Source organism: Sus scrofa, chromosome 6 (assembly GCF_000003025.6).
Source record: "Sus scrofa isolate TJ Tabasco breed Duroc chromosome 6, Sscrofa11.1, whole genome shotgun sequence".
NCBI lineage: Eukaryota > Metazoa > Chordata > Mammalia > Artiodactyla > Suidae > Sus > Sus scrofa.
This window is the reverse complement of record NC_010448.4, coordinates 154,936,407-154,956,196: the sequence shown is the minus strand read 5'-3', so window position 1 is coordinate 154,956,196 and position 19,790 is coordinate 154,936,407. Positions and strand designations below refer to the sequence as shown.

General features: G+C 44.6%; 1 protein-coding gene across 14 annotated transcripts in view; it reads right to left on the bottom strand.

The window, feature by feature from the left end:
• DAB1 (DAB1, reelin adaptor protein) overlaps positions 1-19,790 on the bottom strand; it is a 1,217,809-nt gene that overhangs the window by 418,207 nt on the left and 779,812 nt on the right. For 2 of the 14 annotated variants that reach the window (XM_021093155.1, XM_021093167.1), the window contains exon 1: positions 19,598-19,760. The exons of 10 other annotated variants lie outside the window; for them this stretch is intronic. The gene's annotated coding sequence lies outside the window, so the exon portion shown is untranslated. Of the gene's footprint in view, positions 1-19,597; positions 19,763-19,790 lie in introns of those variants that run through there. 2 more of the 14 variants (XM_021093140.1, XM_021093152.1) reach the window with 2 other exon arrangements.

The following is a 19,790-nucleotide window of genomic DNA, read 5'->3' as shown; positions in this document are numbered from 1 at the left end:
ATAAAACCAAGATAGGAAGCAACTCAGTGTCCATCAATAGATGATGAATGGATAACTGAGACATAGTACATGTACGCAATGGAATATCAGCCATGAAAAAGAACAAAATGATGCCATCTGCAGCAATACGGATGGAATTAGAGATTACAGTATTAACTGAAACAAGGCCTATAGAGAAAAACAAATGTCACATGTTATCACTTATATATGGAGTCTTAACAGTGATATAAATGGAGTTGTTTACAAAACAGAAATTGACTCATAGATATAGAAAACAAACTTATGGTTACCAAAGGGGAAAGAGAGGTTTAAATTAGTAATCTGGGATTAATATATACACACTACTATGCATAAAATATATACACAGGAGTTCCCGTTGTGGCGCAGTGGTTAACGAATCCGACTAGGAACCATGAGGTTGCGGGTTCAGTCCCTGCCCTTGCTCAGTGGGTTAAGGATCCTGTGTTGCCGTGCACTGTGGTGTAGGTTGTAGATGCGGCTCGGATCCCGCATTGCTGTGGCTCTGGTGTAGGCCCCTAGCCTGGGAACCTCCATACGCCGTGGAAGTGGCCCAAGAAAATGGCAAAAAGACAAAAATATATATATATATATACATATATATACACAAGGACCTACTGAATAGTACTGGGAATTATATTTGATGCCTTCAAATAACCCCTAATGGAAAAGAATCTGAAAAAGAATATATGTGTGTGTATGTGTATATGTGTATGTATGTATGCAGTGCCACACGTGTGAAGATAACACAACACCATTAGTTATATTTCAGTTTTTAAAAAAAGAAACGTGGAACCTATTGTTTACCACTGTGGGAAACAAAAGGACATTTAGAGAGTATTTTTTAAGAGATATGGGAACATCGGTTGTTTCATTTTTACACAAGAAAAAATACAGTGATTTGAAAACTATTTTTGAAAACTCTGTAAGGTAAAATGTTTATAGCAAAAAGAATAAAAAATATAATCACAATAGCTCACTTGGTAAATGTTTCCTATGTGCCAAGTAATGTGCTAAAGGCTTGATACGTATCGCCTTGTTTAATAATCAATGGATCAGATAAAATAGATGTTATTTGGAGTTCTGTTTCATAAATCAGAAAAAAAGAGGTATCAAGATTAAATAAACAGAAGAACCTGGATGAAAATCCATGTCCAGCTGACCTCAAACTGCAACCTCTTGATTTCTACAAATCAAAACATTAACAGTGATTGCCTTTGGGAAGAAATATTATAGGTGTGTGTTTTTTTTTTTCTTCTATACTTTTTTGTTTTCCAAATTCAATAAACAGGGATCGCTTCTCTAAGAAAAAATTCAGAAAGAACCATTCATCAAACTTGACCACAGCCACTACATGGTTAAAAGAAGACTACAGTATGCAATGGATCCTTGCTAAAAACAGGTTAATTATGAATACCAGGGGCTCTCGTCTTCTGCTGAAGCTTGTGTTCAAATCTAATTTCTCAAAGTATATTGCTAGACGCTAATGAAAACCCAAAGAGACACATGCATTCAGGAGATGTATAGCCAATGAATTTTCTGTTGTTTTTATAGTGAACAACTTTTTTTATATCCTAACATTTTTATGCCAGCTATGAAGAAGATAAATAAATATTTATGACATTCGCTCAATTCCACAGTAACTACTAAGTTGCTCATGTTCTCACTCTGGTTGGAAATGTGCATATTTTAGTGGCTGGGAGGCTCAACCCTAAATGAGAAAGCCACAGAACGCTGTCATTTTCAGACCCTAAAACTACTCATTTGACTCACTGCAGGGATTTGCCTCAGTAGCAGCACATAACAAGCTTAATTAAGGCAGCTGTAGACTCAGACACAAACAGACAAAACCTCAGGGTGTCCAGCAAACAGCTAAGTACACACCAGAATTGCCTCAGACACTGGTTGGACTGAAGCTGTCCCAAGTATCAGAAGCATCTGGCCAAGAACAGTAAGCAAGGTGACTGCAGGAACACACAGAAACAAGTGAGAAACAATTTTCACCATTCAACTGTCTTGCAGAAACTTTCCTTTACCCAAAATGGCCCAATTTACCCCATGGTATATTGACCTAACTTGCACTTGAGGGAGACTTATGTAGTCATAACACACTAATTATAAAGAATAAGCCAAAATTCTCATTTATAATGATTTTTATATTTTCCAATATAGCTGGTTTACAATAAATGAGGAAAAAAAAACTACTGGCTCAATGACAGGCTCAAGGATGTATTGTACAATATGGGTGATACAGTAGATATTTCCTATTAACTATAAATGAAAAGCAACCTTTAAAAATTGTATTAAAAATTTATTTTTAATTAAAAAAAAAGAATAAGCCAAAATTCACTGATGGGTAGGTAGTTTATGAGCTAAAAGCTACAGGCCAGTTATACCTCATCTACAAATATTTTTTGTTTGTTGTTTTTTCCCCAATACATTATTTTTTTTCTACTGTACAGCATAGTGACCCAGTTACACATACATGTATACATTTGTTGTCTTCTTTGAGTGATTTAGTGGCAGATTTTTTTTTTTTGGTCTTTTTTTTTTTTTTTTTTTGTCTTTTTGCCATGTCTTGGGCCGCTCCTGCGGCATATGGAGGTTCGCAGCCTAGGGGTCTAATCGGAGCTGTAGCCGCCAGCCTACGCCAGAGCCACAGCAACGCGGGATCCGAGCCGCATCTGCAACCTACACCACAGCTCACAGCAACGCCAGATCGTTAACCCACTGAGCAAGGGCAGGGATCGAACCCACAACCTCATGGTTCCTAGTCGGATTCGTTAACCACTGTGCCACGACAGGAACTCCCCAGATTTTTAACAGAGAGATTTCACATCTTAAAAACACAAAACTAAGATTTCTATCTTGGAAAAACTGAAGACCTAGTCTAGCATTCTCTTACTGCAACCATCAGCTGACGCTGAATGGCTTACACAGTGTGCCCCTATCCTAATTCCAGACTGTTCCACCCACTGATGACAAGTGCATGGGCCTTGTAGGCTCCTGGGCTTGCAGTTCTCATAAGAGACACCTGAAAGACCATTTACCTATGCTACACCTGATGCACAGTCCTCACTTCACCTAGATAAATATAACCATACTTCTCCATAGACTGCTCTTTGAACCCAAGCAATAGAAGATGTGAAGGAACTGCAGAGAAGGCTGCCCCAAATAAAGGCTTTTTGGCCACTGTCTAACACAACCTCCTGGCCAACATCTGAGGAAAAAGATGCTCCCGGAACTGGCCCCGTTTACTTGCCCAGACTCATCTTCCCTGGCTCCTGCCACCCCATCACCCCTGGCATCTATTAGAACCAACTTAAGTGAGAAAGCCTGCTGTGGCACAATGGGATCAGAGGCATGTCTGCTGCACCAGGACGCAGGTTCGATTCCCTGCCTGGCAGAGTGGGTTAAAGGATCCGATCCAGCGTTGCCACATGGGCAGCGTAACTTACAACTGTAGCTCTGCTCTGATCCCTGGCCTGGGAACTCCATATGCTATGGGATGACCAAAATCAGGAAAAAGAAGAAAAAAAAAAAAAAGAACCAACTTACGTAGGGCTCTTCATACATGGACGTCCCCATTCCTGCCTTTATCATGGTCCCCCAAACTAGAGCATGTCTCCTTCTGCCTTTGTTGACTGCATTTCCACAGGAGACTGTACACACTACACGGGCAACTAGAGTTTCTGTCACGCTCACCCTGTAAATCCAGCAGGGTACCCAGAACACATTTATTGCACCAAAGATCATCAGCAAATTCCACATCACCTTCTGAATGTTTAGCTTTCCTAACCTGGCAACATCCATCCTTCCGTCTTATTTTTCACTGCAACTAATGCTTTTCGGGGCCATACCTGACCATATTAGTGTCTGTTTATTTGTGCTTCCTGGACTAACCCTGGATCTTGAGGTAGAAATCTGTGTCTTTTTTTATTGCCAAAAAGAAAAAAAAAAAAAAATTGGAGCCCGTCATTGTGCCAGTACCGTGTCCAGGCCCAAAAATGTTGAGTGAATGGATGAAGGAACAGCGTACCAAGTCCCTCCCATAAATCATAACTCTGTGTCAAGGACACAGAAGTAGCCGTCACCCTCCTCCTCCATCCGCCTCATCCTAACTATCATCACTGCCACCAGCACCACCATCTCCATCTGACAGACAGCAGACACCCAGTGCCTGCACAGCAAAAGAGCCAAGGTTCAAAAGCACGCTTTGGTGTCTAACTAACCTGGCTGACATGTCAGCCGAGGGGATGGAAAGGATGACATCACAAGGGCTGTGATTATTCTACACCTTGCCACCTTCCCTTTCACACCCTCCCAATCTAAAAAGACAGAGAGACAACTGCTTGTTTCGACCACATCCAAGACAAAGTCACCATCACATCAGCCACCTGTAATGCACCTAGAAAGTAGCTAGCTGAATAATGCATGCATAATTCAACTCTACGAGTGGCACGCCTGACGTCTGCACCTAGAGAACATAGCTCATATCTTCTTCCTCTGGAGTTTTCTGTAAGTTATGGATTAATAAACTTTCCCTAGGAATGCTGCTTTATTAATCTTACAAAATACTCAAGAAAATATTTTATTATGCCCATCTAAAGTGAATTATGGTAAACAAAGTCCCCTGGGTGCTGACAAGAAACAACGTCGCTTGCTGCAGCAAATGTGTTTGTGGTGGTGCTGCTGGTGGTGGTGGCAGTGGTTTTCCCTCCAGTCAGATTTGGAAGAAACAAAGTCTCAAACTGCATCCTGACCTGTGAGGACAATAGCAGGGGCCACCAAAGTCACCGCAAACCATGACTGATTTCTGAGAGGGGCATTACATCAAGCCCCTCCTCTTAATGAAGGATTAAAAAAAAAAAAAAAAAAAAGGCTAGGAGAGAGAAGGTCTATTATCATTCAATTGCTGAACTCTTCGTTATACTGAAGCATGTCCCTTGCAAAGGGGATGACTGTGTGGCCGTGCCATCACTTCTACCTGTCGGAAGGGGGAGGGGTGAGGGAAATGAACTTGTGGCACATGGACAGGCAGCAGGCACAGTTCTAATTGTGTTGTAGGTGTCGCTTCTTTTATTTACAAAACAACCCATCGCAGCTCAGAGAGTTAAAGGCCTTGGCCATGGGCACAGAGCTAACCATGGCCCGAGACCCCTTGGTCTGACCAAAGAGCAGTGGTACTGCCCTTCCTGTCTATTCGACAGGACTATTCTAAAGGTGGAAGAGAATATCTCAATTGTGAGTGTGTGTTTGTGTGCGCAGCGTGCACGTGTGTAGACTTACCTATATATTTCACTTGCTGCCTTTCTTCACAAGCATTAGACCCAAAATTCATTTACTAAATTTATTCACATAATATTCATTCACGGCAAAGGGGCACTAAACAGTTCCAGCCCCACTATTCACCCCTTGGTGACCCCACTGTCACGTGAAGTACAGGGTTCGCAATCTCTTATCCGAATACCATGAGTCTTCATGTTCAGAACGCAGATTTTAAGTGGCATTTGAGAAAGCCAGCCTTTACTATGCATGCACTTACCTTCTATTTGTAACACCCTAGCTGGGTTTGGGGTGGCACCCTGTGATCAAATTCATTCATGCTTCTAGAGCCACTGTAGGACTGTTCACACTCAGAAGGATCACTAAAGATCATAAGGAGCTCAGGTCACTTCAGATCAAGTCAGGCTGGGCCACTAAATGAGTCTGCAGAGCCTTATGATTTGGAAATTACAGGAAAAGGACAGTGTGGTCCTTCTTCGCTGTCTCACTCACCAGGACACCCAACACTCACATATCTCACCCTGCAAAGACAGAATACAGCTGACAACTGTATCGCTCTCAATTTTCTGCAAGGGAGGTTGGATGGATGGACTGGGGGTGGGAGGAGAGGGAAGAGGGGGACGCTGTCTTCCTGCAGCTCTGCAATATTAGTAAACACTTCTGTGAGAAATGTATATACCTAGCGTTTGTACTAGTCCCTTGCCTGTTTCTCCCAGATCCGCTCCTGGCCGTCCCCCCCACCCCCGCCCCCCGCCCTGTTGAGTGTGTGGCAAGCAGGTCCCAACATCTTCCAAGGTGTGGCCAACTACTGTCCAGTGAAGCTCACTACATGGGAGAGATGGTAGGAGACAGGCAGGAGGAGGAAGAGGAGTAAGGGTCTCTCTCTTTCTGCATCAAGGGTGGCATCCTCAGCAGTGGTCAAATCTCCTTCATGGTGCCCGCCCAGCCCTGTGGTCCCCACTCCCATCATGTAGCCTCAGCTATGTTTCCAGTGGCCGCACCTCCTGGGCTCTGATAACACTACCACCTCCCTTGGTGCCTACAGATTGAGACCTAGAAACAGGTGGGCTTCCTGCCGCAGTCAGTCTCCACCTCTTATCCTTGTGTCACACTTTCAGCTCTTCCGGCACCGTTGTTACCACTTCCCTATATCAGTTCTTCCAACTAAGGTACTGGTGTGTGTCTCTGGACGAGATTCTCACTGGTACTGTGCATACCATTAAAATTATTAATTCTGCTTGCAAGTCCTGGGGGTGTGGCTGATGCTGTTTTGTGTGTGTTCGGGGATAGCACTGAGAGGTGCTCCTCACCCCTGACACATAATGGTTGGCACAGTTTTGGTCTCCAGAAATCCCACCCTTGGGTATATATCTGGACAAAACTTTCCTTGAAAAAGATACATCCACCCGTGCATTCACTGAAGCACTATTCACAATAGTTAAGACATGGAAACAACCTAAACATCCATTGGCAGATGAATGGATTAAGAAGATGTGGTCTATATACACAATGGAATACTACTCAGCCATAAAAAAGAACAAAATAATGCCATTTGCAGCAACGTGGATGGAACTGGAGACTCTCATACTAAGTGAAGTGAGAAAGAGAAAGACAAATACCAAATGACATCATTTATATCTGGAATCTATTATATGGCACAAATGAACCTTCCCACGGAAAATAAACTCATGGACTTCAGGCTGTAGTTTTAAACTGGCTGAAGAAAAGCCATGAAATGGCCAATCATCCATGTAAAACACTTATGCTACTTTGGGATTTGACAAGGAACTTCTAAATCCACCTCCCAACCACTCCCCAAATACTGCCTCCTCCACTGAAATGATGCATCTGAGAAAGAGAGGGAATACAGCCCATTCCGGGAACTGTAAAATCACACTACAGACTGGGAGGTTGAGAAGTCTTTGCTGTTGTTGATTTCATGCAACCCCTTTGGTCTGATAAAAATGGAAGGAGAAAAAATAAGGAAGGAAAGGAAGAGGAAGAAGGAAGACAGGAAAAGACAGGACAAGGTATGGTTTTGAAACAAAAGGAGTCCATTAGAAAATTTCAAAATTACAACAGAAAGAAAGCCCCATTTTGTCTTCACAGACTCATAATAGTGCACTTCCTCAATGCACCAAGCATATAGGGCAGGAGACTCAGTTAGCAGTGCCCTTGAGAAACTCTCAACTGTAGAGGACTTCAGATCAACCAAGAGACAAGGGGCAGAACATCGATGTAATGAAGTGTGGCGCTTAGTAGAGTCTGGGGCTCAGGAAGCCTGAAAACGATACACCTGCCCAGAAAAGGCAGGTGAAAGCAAGCATGAAAGTTAGAGTCTAGGGTGTATGACATTACATTAGGGCTACACCTGCAGCATGTGGAAGTTCACAGGCTAGGGGTCGAATCGGAGCTGTAGTGCTGGCTTATGCCACAGCCACAACAGATCCGGGCTGCATCTGCAACCTTACGCCACAACTCACAGCTACACCAGATCCTTAACCCACTGAGCGAGGCCAGGGATGGAACTTGCATCCTCATGGACACTAGTCAGGTCTGTAACCTGCTGAGCCACAAGGGAACTCCTGACCTTCATATTTTTAAAGAGGGCTGTTATTCCAATACCCTCCCCCTTCCTCCCAGCCACATTGACCTAAGACTCCTCAAACAAGTCAAGACTTCCCTCTCCACTGGCACATTTGGAGCAAATGTATACGGTATGACACCTGACCTCACTCCTAGGACCCCACATACATAGCAGAGAGAAAATTTATTATCACGTGAACCAAGTGGTCAGATTTTTGGTGCTTTAATCTTTCTGAGACATCCTCTCTTATGTCACCCTAACCTAGAGTGGTACATATGATCTTCATCCCTGAAAATTCTATGAAATATGTGCTGATGACAGAATGTGAGAGAAGAGGGAAAGAGGAACAGTACCTGGCAATGGGGAGGAGAAGAATTTGAAATTTTATGAACACTGATATCTTAGGGGTATCTTTCAGAGAGAAATGGTTATCTGTCTTAGGCCCTAAAATACAAGTTTTATTTGAATGGAGAGAAAGGAGTGGAAGTAGGCTTATGAAAGAATTAATAGCTTAAGGATAGAGTTCCCGCTGTGGCACAGTGGGTTAAGAATCTGATGACAGTGGCTTGGATCTCTGCATAAGCACAGACTGATCCCCAGCCCAGCAGTGAGTTAAAGGATCTGGTGTTATTACAGCTGTCATGTAGGTCACAGCTGCAGCTCAGATTGGATCCCTGGCCTGAGAACTTCCATATGCTACAGGTGTGGCCATTAAAAAATAATAATAATTGGAGTTCCCATCGTGGCGCAGTGGTTAACGAATCCAACTAGGAACCATGACGTTGCGGGTTTGATCCCTGCCCTTGCTCAGTGGGTTAAGAATCCAGTGTTGCTGTGAGCTGTGGTGTGGGTCGCAGACGTGGCTCGGATCCCGTGTTGCTGTGGCTCTGGCGTAGGCCGGCAGCTACAGCTCCAATTAGACCCCGAGCCTGGGAACCTCCATATGCCGCAGAAGCAGCCCAAGAAATAGCAAAAAAAAAGACAAAAAAAAAAATTAACTGCATAAGGAAGTCCACAGAGAGGGGGAGAAGGAGATAAACAGTGACAGAGGAGAATAATTGCCAGGTACCAACCTCCACATGGACTGTAGTCTGACAGGTCTCCCATTAGCCCTCTTTTACCAGATATAAGGCACAATTTCCATGCATAAGCGTGTTGAAACATGCGTCGATGTTTCACTATATCATCATCTGCAGATACTTGGGGATCTTTAGACAACGTGGTGAAATGAAAGAGCCTTGATCCAGGGGTGCCATGAGACCCGGGTCTTCATTCCAGCTCAGCTACATGGCTTACACACATCTTTTCATTTCCCTAGACCTCAGGCTCCTCATAGGAAAGTGGGAATAATATTCAATGACCTGAGATCTGCCTGAAAAGTCAAACTAGACTGTAGCTACCGGCAAACTGTGCCCCTCGGGCAGCTCCAGGACTCTGGCCTGCCTGAATTGCCAGACCAGTGTGACAGGAGCCAGACTCTGCCTCTGGGGCCCCAGATCCTGTTACCACATGAGACGGGGGTCCCTCCATCCTTGGTGCAGCCCCTCACTCTCCAGGGGAAAACCAGAGGTGTCTTTTAAAGGCCTCTGCCACCTGAACCAGGTGAGTGGCAGCCGCAATCCTCATTCCCAAAACCCACTGACCCAGTGGGACGAAGGAAACCAGCAGTGACCCAGCCGAGGGCAGTGCTAAGCACCCAGAGCCCTTCCCTTGAGGCTGTTCTGCTATCGAACTAGAGTATGTAGTAAAGATCCTTGTGTTTAGTTAGTAAGCACTCCATAACCACCAGTTTTTTTCCCTCCCCTTCTAGCCCCCACCATCCAGAATAAGAAATACAGGTGGAGGAGTTCCCTGGTGGCTATGTAACTAGAAAATATAGAAAATACAGTAAAATGTAGTATAATACAAAGCACCTGTAAATAAATCTATCAAAAGGGTGCAGGCCTTTAAGGAGAAACTTATATATTGAAAAACATTAAATAAGAACTAAATAAGTGGATGAAAAGTATGTTTATGGGAAGAAAGCCTTAATATCACAGTGATGTCATTTCCCTGAATTAATCTATAAATTCAAGTAATAGCTCCAATCAAATCTCAAGAAGTATTTTAGTATAAGTTTAAAAGAGAATTATAAAACGTGCGTAGAAAACAAAGGCCAAGAAAGGCCGTTATTTTTGAAGAAGGGCTCTGTGGGGGATTTGTCCTGTCAAATACCAAGGCTTATTATAAGCTATAATAATAATAATAATAATATTATAGCTATAATAATAAAGAAAGTGTGGTTTGGGCAAAAGAGTAGACCAAATACATGCCTAGAAACTAATTCTAAAAGCCAGGATGATTTTTTTTCCCATTCAGATGAGAATAAACACAATGAATTCCTATCTCAATAGACAGACCTAGAGATCATCATACTAAGTGAAGTTAGACAGTCAAAGACCAACATCATAGGCTATCACTTACTTGCGGAATCTGAAAAACAGGATACAAATGAACTTACTTGCAGAACCAAAACAGACTCAGACTTTGAAAACAAACTTTTGGTTACCAAAGAGGACAGATCAAGGGGAGGATGGACTCTGGGTTTGGGTTTGGTACATGCACACTGAGGTGTAATGGAATGCTTTGGTCAATAGGGACCTGCTGTGTACCCAATATTCTGTGCTAATCGATGTGGGAAAAGAATCTGAAAGAGAACGGATGTGTGTATACATATAAATGAATCAAATCACTTTGTTGTACAGCAGGAATGATTGCAACCTTGTAAATCAACTATACTTCATTAAAACTTTATGAAAAAAAAAAAATCCCTACCTCACACCACACACACACACACACACACCACACACACACACACACAGACTGGAGAACCTAAATCTGAAAGGCAAAACAATAAAGCTTTTAGAAGATAATAAAGGAGAATATCTTTATAACATCAGAGTTTTTTTAAAAAAGGCTTTCTTAGACATAAAAAGTACTAACCATAAAAGAAAAGATTGATAAATTCAACTCCATTAAAATTAAGAAGTTAGATAGCAGAAGGTTGGCAAGAATCCAGCTTCTATGTGGCCTATAAATCTCTTCAGCTTCCCACGGGAATAAATTACAGTGACCTTTTTTGCATTCATTGAACTGTGTTCTAACAATCCATGCCGTAGCTCAGATTTAGCATATGGCTGGCTCATCTCTGACTTCATCCACAGTGGATGCCACGCTTCTGGTCTGACTTGGGTATGTCTGAATGGTTGTATTTTATATTTAGAACTTTTATGAGCATGCATGTAATACCCCTCAAAATAACCTGTCCTGGGATTGAAGACAAGGACCTCCACATGCCACGGTCGTAATGCCTGGCATCGCCCAGTGATCGCGAGCGAATAGCAATGCGGGTCTTCTCTCCCTCACTCTCTGGCAGGGTCTGTATTTTTGTGATTGTTCATGACCCAAGTTGACTGTCATCCTGCTGCCTGTGGGATTTTACTACTACGCCCAAATCGCTGAGGAAAACCTGCACCAGCCGCATTAAAGACAGAAAATCCTAAGGGTGGATTCTTGGCTATAATCAACATTGAACCCTATGGGAAAAGCTAATCCACTCTCTTCCATATAACTAAGATTTAGTGCAAAAAGCCTGCCAGGGAGCCTCTAAGTCTCCCCCCTTCTCCGCCTCCCACCCCCCGCATTCTTTTCACCAGGCATCCCTCGGCAATACACTAACATTCACTCTACATGTTAACATGTGTACGGTAATATATAATACAGGCTAGGATCATAAAAAAGGAAACTGTCACCCAAATATGACATATATTTTCAATGACGTGAGCTTTTCCAAGAGGATGTCCCTCATGTTATATCAAGAGAGAGCTTGTGGTGGCATGATGGTGCCTAATCAGAAAACTTTGTTACTGAAAACAAGTTATTTCTGGGGGGGCACTCTTAAAACTTCTAGTGTCCAGATACTGAGTAACCAATTAGCGATCATCTATAAATTTCCTTTTGATTAAAAGTATTTCTAGTTATCATGTTTCCTGTAATGAAAGTGGAGAGTTCCACTGAGTCAGCTATTTTCACAGGACAGATGTGAATAAGTTCTTATGGTTAATGATTCCAAAAGATGTCAAGAACACAGAGATGACTTTCTATAGCTGATTGTTACTATTCATTTCCAAATCCAGATTACAAAACAAAGGACTGATGCCAAAAATGTGTTTCCAAGATCGCTGATCACAAAGCATTTCACTACTGTCAATGGAGGACAATTTACCCCATTTTTTTCATCCACATAAGCTTAATGAATCCCATGAACAAATGTGCACACATTTAATTCAATTCAATCCAGCAGAAACTTACTGGGCATCTACTACTTTCCAGGCACTGCTGTTAAAAGGAGAAGCCATATTTCCTCCCCCTAAGAGCTCATAAATGTCCCTTCTTGGACATTTATTAGACAAACTACCATTTTTTCTTACTATCTCTGTAGCAACTAAGCTTCAAATTGCATGAGAAAGTCAATGGAATTTTTTTTGTTGTTCTGAGAAGCATATTCAAAAGAATTATATGGAATGATAAACACCAAATATGGACCAGTAGTTATCTCTGCAGGAAAGGAAGGATGATCAGGGAGAGGTTACTGAAGGCTTCAACTACACTTGCATGGCTTGCTTTCTTAGGCTGGGTAGTAGGGACAGAATTTTCTACTGCATTATTATTTACACATTTTTATATGTCTTAAATACACTCTATGACACTTCAAATCAAACATATTATTTCTCAATCAAACTAACTGTTCTGCTTAAAAATCCTATGTGCTGGGAGTTCCCATCATGGCTCAGCAATTAACATACCCGATTGCTATCCATGAGGATGAGGGTTCGATCCCTGACCTCGCTCAGTGGGTTAAGGATCCAGCATTGCTGAGAGCTGTGGTGTAGGCTGCAGACACAGCTCAGATCTGGCATTGTTGTGGTTGTGGCACAGGCCTGCATTTGTAGCTCTGATTCAACCCCTAGCTTGGGAACTTCCATATGCTGCACGTCAGACCCCATAAAGAAAAAAAAAAAAAATCTTACGTGCTTACCTACAAACCTTTTCTCCAATCTCATGAGAAACTGAGAGGGGCTCCTTGAAATCAAAGAGTCTACAGCAAATGAGTCTGTGAAATTCTTAAGGAGGTACATGGGTTTCTTTGCTGTAGGAAATCTCTGAAGCTTCAACAGGTCAGTAAATACTGCCTCTTACTAAGAGTAGGATACATAATGCAGGGCTTCTCAAAATATTTTTGAGCATGGGACATTTTTCCCGCTGAACATTCTTTCTTTTGAAAGACTCCTAACCATCCTGAGGACACCACTGTTCCCTAGAACAGAGTATGGAAAATGCTCTATAAAATAATCCATTTCAGCCACTCATGCCACATTAGAGCCATCCTCGGCATGAAGAAGTGATGAAGCTTTCTGCCCGCCTGTGTCTGTCCTTGTAAGTTCTTTCACTCTGGAATGCCTTCAAACCCTCAGAAACGCCTGATCAACCTTCAGCTTCTGGATAAAATGAAATCTTTTCTGTGAAGCCTCTGCCACCCTTTCCTTTCTCTGGGTAGAAGTAACCCCTCCTCTGGAAGCTTCCAGTGCTGCTGTACACATAGCCTCTGCCCCTCATCTCATGCCACAGCAGCTTCTTTTTATGCATGAGGCCAGGTGCCCAGATGGTAGGAACTGTACCTTTGCATCTTGGAACTGTCCACAGTGCCTGGCACAGGACCAGAGCCAAGTACCAAGTAGCTGCTGGGAAGAGGTGTTGAATGGACACAGGAGTGATGTCTATATCCAGGACCTGAATGGCTTCAATCTCTCAGACACTCCTCATGCATATTCATACTTTTCGTTGTCATTACTGTGGATTATAACACTAACAAGATCAGGAAAAAACAGAAAGAATGAAAAAGAGACAAAGACTGGGATAAACACAAGGAGAGACAAAAGAAGAGGAGATGCTTAACTGATGAAAGAGTGCATGGACAGGTCCAGCTGAGAAACAGAGAGTTAGAAATTGGTATGGAGCTCAGAGCTGATACACAGGATTGGTACTTTTCCGAGACTCAGTGTCGGTGGGCAATACCTCCGATCTGTGTTCACTCTGACCTTGGCACCTGTCCGAGAGGGCCTCCTCCAATTTCATCCCCTAAGCCAAACAGCCCACCTTCGCTACCACAACCTTGTCATCACTTTAGCTGTGAGTTTTCTCTTCAGTAGAATTTTATTTCTGTTTCCTTTTCTCTTTATGAGAATCCCCCACTGGCACTGCAGATTGGTTATGTGTCAGGTTAAAATAAAATAATAATAATAAAAGCAAGCTGGCAATTTCTTTCCAATAGAATACGCTGCATATTTCATGAAATAGAAGCCAGAGGAGTTTTATGATTCCCGAACCAAAACCTTCCCATATCTGAGGATTCAATGGAAGAAAAATACGAAGAACATCTCAGAGAAAAAGAACCCTGATCATTTGCTCTACAGCCTAAGGGAAGTGTTTAAGTGATTCATTGACTTTGTGTCCTTTATCTTTTTCGTACACAAGTTCATATCCTGATATACATTTCAAAGACTGAGTTCAGTGATAGTTTGCATGGATATAACCCTAGAGGAGGGGTTGTCTTTTCCTTGTGGACATTCTTTTTTTAGTACCGAACATGTGGCTGGCTTCTGTTCTGAGCCTGGTCATACCCTCCCCAGCCCCCACAATCCCTTCCTGCTCCAGGTCTATTCATATTTCAGGCCACCACTCTCTCCTGACATAAGAGACAGTCTGGTCTAGAAAAAGGAGCGCAGGACAAAGAATTCTCAACTCTGACGGTGCCTCTCAGGTGTAGCTATGCATCACCCTAAGCCTCAGCTGCTTTGCAATCTGTAAATTGGAAGAGGTGACTCCTCTAGAGTTCAGTCAAACTAAGAGTCGTTTTATTTCCCTGAAAACAACTGCTGAAAAGTACAATGACATGGAGGTTTTAGCACTATGTGTGCACTTCACCATTCCCTTCACAAAGAGGGGAAATGTTCAAGGCAATATTTCTGATGAGCTAAATAAAAGAAAACCTTTACCTGAAATCCTTCACTATCTCTCTCTCGACCTCCTGGTTAGCAAGAAAAGAAACAAAACAAACTATTGGCCAGGTATTTTAGGATATTTAAACCTTAGGATATCAGTGACAAAGAGAAAATTTTCCATTATCAAGGGAAAGGATTTTCATTTCCTTTGAAAGATGTTAGTAGTTAAATAATATTACATGCTTGGAACTGTTCTAAACACTCTGTGTTCAATTCCTATAATCCTCACAACAATCTTAGGGGGCCAGCACCATTACTTTATTATGTAGAAAACTGAAGCACAGAGAAGTTAGATAAGCTGGTCAAGGCCACACAGCAGGCAGAGCTGGGGGAACTGTGATCTGAACCCGGGCAGCCTAGCACCCAAGTACAGACTTCTAGACACCTGTTCTTGTTGTTGTTTTCTTCTTAGGGCTGCACCTGTGGCATATGGAAGCTTCTGGACTAGGCGTCAAGTCAGAGCTACAGCTGAGGCCCCTGCCACAAGCCATGGCAATAGCGGAGCCAAACCACATCTGCAATCTCTGCCATGGCTTGCAGCAACTGGGGATCCCTAACCCGCTAGGGGAGGCCAGGGATTGAACCCACATCCTCACAGAGACTATGTCGGATCTTTAACTGGCTGAACCACAATGGGACCTCCTCAAACACCTGTTCTACCACCTTTTAATCGGGAGAATCTGTGATTGCCTCCGTTGGTAACCAAGAGGAATAATACGATCTCTGCAAACTCAGTCACTGAACATGTTCACACAGTAGTGAGATGTGCACCAACACCTGTCACAACACCACAAGTGTTCCAAATGTCCTCCATCAGACTAATGCCCTGTTGGCAACAGAACAACATCTATTTCACATTGTCAGCTCCTGAAATTGGAGACAACCTGTGGTCTGCTCCTACTGCAAGTCTAACTACTGCATTGTTCCCCATTAAATGTGACAACCACCCTGGGAGACAGCTGCGATCACCTTCCCACTCAGAGGTAAGAGACCACAGTTGTTAGGACTGGATGCTTGGATTTAAATTTTATTAGTTGCTGTGTGACCTTGGGGCAGTAATCTACCCTCTCTGTGCCCCACTTTTCTTACCAATCGAGAATAAAAATGCAAGTATCCACTTCCTAGGGTTATAGAAAGATTAAATAAATTAATGCCGGTGCAGTGCTTAAAAGGGTATCTGCTTCTTAATAAGTGCTGCACAAAGGTTAATTATTCCTACTTTTATTATAAGAGAGGCGATTCGCCAATCCAGTACCAGCCCTTCCAATTCCAAACACCACTCGCTCTCCTTAGCAGAATTCCACGTTCCCTTACCAAAAGTTACCATTCTCTTGAAATCCTGTGTGCCAGAGCGCCCCAATGAGATAGTTTTCCCCATAAAATCGCTCAAAGCCCCACAAAGATAACATTTGCAAATGATGAAACAGGTTCTGAGAGATCAAGTGACTTATCTTTCATCACTTAACCAGTGAACATTTTTTTTCGTTATAGTTATTAGCCCTGAGTAACACTTAAAAGTTCCTGACAACAGCCTTCCATTTATGGAGTTTTTAAAGCACCATCTAAAAGACAAACTGTGATTTTCTTGCTTTGTTAGCTTTATTAGCTTGAGAGGAGGATTGAACCCCAGCAAAAACAAAATATTTGACTTGAGTGAATTATCAAAATGAAATGCTGCCCTGATGAGATACTTCCTCTGCCTGCAGGGTGGCTCCAGACATCCCAAATCCACCAAATGCAATTTTTAAGATGGGTACTATCAGGTACCAAGCCAAACACCCATCCATTGAACACAAACTACTCTGGAGGGCAGAGGGGAGCAGGAATAGCCTAGTCCTCTTTGGCTTTGGGTGAAAATGAACAATAAGTGACACTATCTCTTCCTGGCTGCCTCACACAATGGTCTGTCTTGCAAATGAAACATACTGTGAAACAGCTTGTGAGATGAGCTTCATCAACAATAAGGAATTTTTATTCAGATTTTATTGTTGAATACAATGAACATGATTAAATGTTTCAGATAAGCCTATTCAAACCTTAAAGCAAACTAACATCCAAAAGAAAAAAAGAGGAAAAAAAAAAAGCCCACTAAAAATCATCTTCGAAATATGCTTTGGGAAGAGATTTAATTGCCAACTTGATGTGTAGAACTGAATTCCCACTTGATAGCGGCACTTCCCAAGAAGATAGCAACAACGCGTCCTGCTCCCCACCTTGACCTCTTCTCTCATCCCCTCCAACCCTCCCAGCGCTGCCAAATAGTTACAATGTCAGTCTTTCAAATCACTGCATTTTTGAACTTCCTAAACCTTTAAGAGGGCCTCTGTGTATGGAAAAGAACAATAGCGCTTCAAAAGCCGTTTCTTGGAGTTCTTCAATACTCCATTTGAATGCTGGGGTTTCAATCAAGGACATCAGCAGACAATTTCTGATTTCTTAGAAGTTGACTTTTATATAGCTTTGATGAGGTGGCCCTTCTCAGTAGGAAATCAAGGAAATCTTTGATCCCTTTCAGATTCCAGAATTGTCACCAAGCCTTGTCACGACAGGGAGTGAAAGAGATGGGGGCGGGGGGTGCCGTGGAGTGTTCCTACTCAATCCAACCTCTCCCCTCCTCGTCTGTCTTGCCTGTGGAATTCAGGGTTCCATCCAGAATCACTCATTGTTGAGATAATTAAAACAATGGGTGCTAATTCAGGGGGTGGGGACGGTTTATAATTTTATGGATTTCCCCAAGACCTATAATTGGCACATAAATGTACAAACGTGAACCAGATAATTAGGGGGTTCTGAACGCAAGCCACCTTTAATTTATATGATTACTCGAAAACATGTTAAGTGTGATGAAGTGTCAGCGGAACCCCCACAAGGCCTTTATACAAAACCATCAACATTTTGAAAGTGCGTTGAACGGGCCAGCAGGAGGGGCGCACGAGGAATAGAGAAGCAACAGTGGCGGATCCTTGCTCCGGTCCCTGCCTGTGCGCTAGGAGCTACATTGTAGCATCCTTCTCTTGGACTCGCCCTTCCAGCTCCGGGCAGCGGAAGACGCACTAGCTTCTGCAACCTCTCCATTCACCCCTCTTTCTAAAGGAACTAAGCCCAGGCGTGCGCCGGCATCCAAAAGCACAGACACTCGACCCACGCGGGCACGCACCCCACCCTCAAAGACACGAGCGGGAGCGCACCGACGCCCGCGCCGCGGCGCTCTCCACTCCGCCCGCCAGCAGCCGGCAAAAGCCCGACCGCGGTAGCCCAGCTCCCCCAGCTTCCCCACCCCCCACCCCATTCCTCTAGATTCTCCCAGCCCCGGCGGAAGTGCCCAGGCAGACCCCCAACAATGAGGACTTGTGTGCAGCAGTTGGGGGTGGAGGGTAGTTTACAGGGAGTGAAACATACACAGTCTGGTGTGGCCGGGAGGGAACAACGCAGGAGCCAAGTGGCATCCACCTCCTCAAGCAACCCTCCCCCGTGCCCCTTCCCCCGCCCCGTCCCGTACACTAGCAGTACCACCAAATAAAAAAATAATAAAAATTGTTAAAGGTGCTTTAAAAAGTGCACGGAAAACATGCGCCCTCCCATCAGGGGTCACAGTAATACTCAGCGGGACTAGCCAACGTGGAAAGAGAGTCCCGGCCGCAGCAACCACGGTTTCCAAATTTACTTAGTACACTCCGCCAACAGGGCCTTTCCGACGCCACGACACAACCTCTCCCACCCTTGACTCCCTGGCTCCAGGCGCTCTCGTCGGTGGAGTCCTCCTTTTAGGGCTCCTTTATGAACCTAACCACGCGGATTTTAAAGTTTCCCAAATGGGGGGCGGGAGGGGGCTGAGCTCTGCAGCCAAAGCTGAGCATCGAGTCCGGAGTAGGCAGAAGCAAGAGCAGAGGGCTGGGAAGGAGCGCTCGGGGCGGGGGCGGGGGGGGGGGATTGCTGGGGAGTAGAATGAGGGGGCGGCAGCTGAGAATGGACCGAGTCCTTGGAGGACTGGGGAAGAGATGGGTTCCGAGGAGACGCGGGGTCCAGCTCTGACGTTGTTTGCAAAAGGGCAGCGTTACTGAGATAGTTCCGGTTTTTCGACCGGTCGTGGCAGAACCGTGGCGCTGCCAAGGAGCAGGGAAGTGAAAAACCTGATTTGTCCAAGTAGGAAAGAGGCCCCGACCCCGGGTGTGCTGCTGAGGAAGCGGCTGGGAGGGCTCGGGAGTAGCCGGTAGGTTTTGCAGTAAGAGAGGGCAGGCTCGTGGGTGGATACAGCCGGGGCCGCAGGAGGGAGAAGGGTGCAGGAGTCCCGGAGCAATACAAGTATACTGGGTGAGCAGGTGGAAAGAGAACCGCGCGTGGACAGAAGTAGGGGAGCTTGGGAGTGGAGCGGGGAGACCCAGAAGGAAGAAGCAGAGTCGCCTTCCCCCCCAACAAGTGGAGGAAAAGGACAGAAAACTGCAGTCGCCATCCCCGCCGCACTCCCAGCGAAACTCCCGAGAGGTGTGCCCCAGGAACCCTACTCCGAGCCGGGGGCTCCGGTTGAGCTACCCCGGCGCCGTGTCCCCGCCCGGCACCTGCGGGCGCTGAACTCCGGAGCGGCCGCAAGCCCCCCGCCGCGCCTCACCTCGGCTCGTCGAGAGCATCCTCCTCTGCAGCCGCAGCCGCCCAGAAAGCGGCTCCCCATGCCCGGCGGGCGGCGGCACTCAGGCGCGCTCTCCAGCCGGGGGAAGCCCGGGCGAGCGCCGAGCTGGGTCCATCCTCCCCGGGAGCCACGGGCCCCGCGTCAGAGCAGGGGGAGGAGACCGCCCGCACGCAGA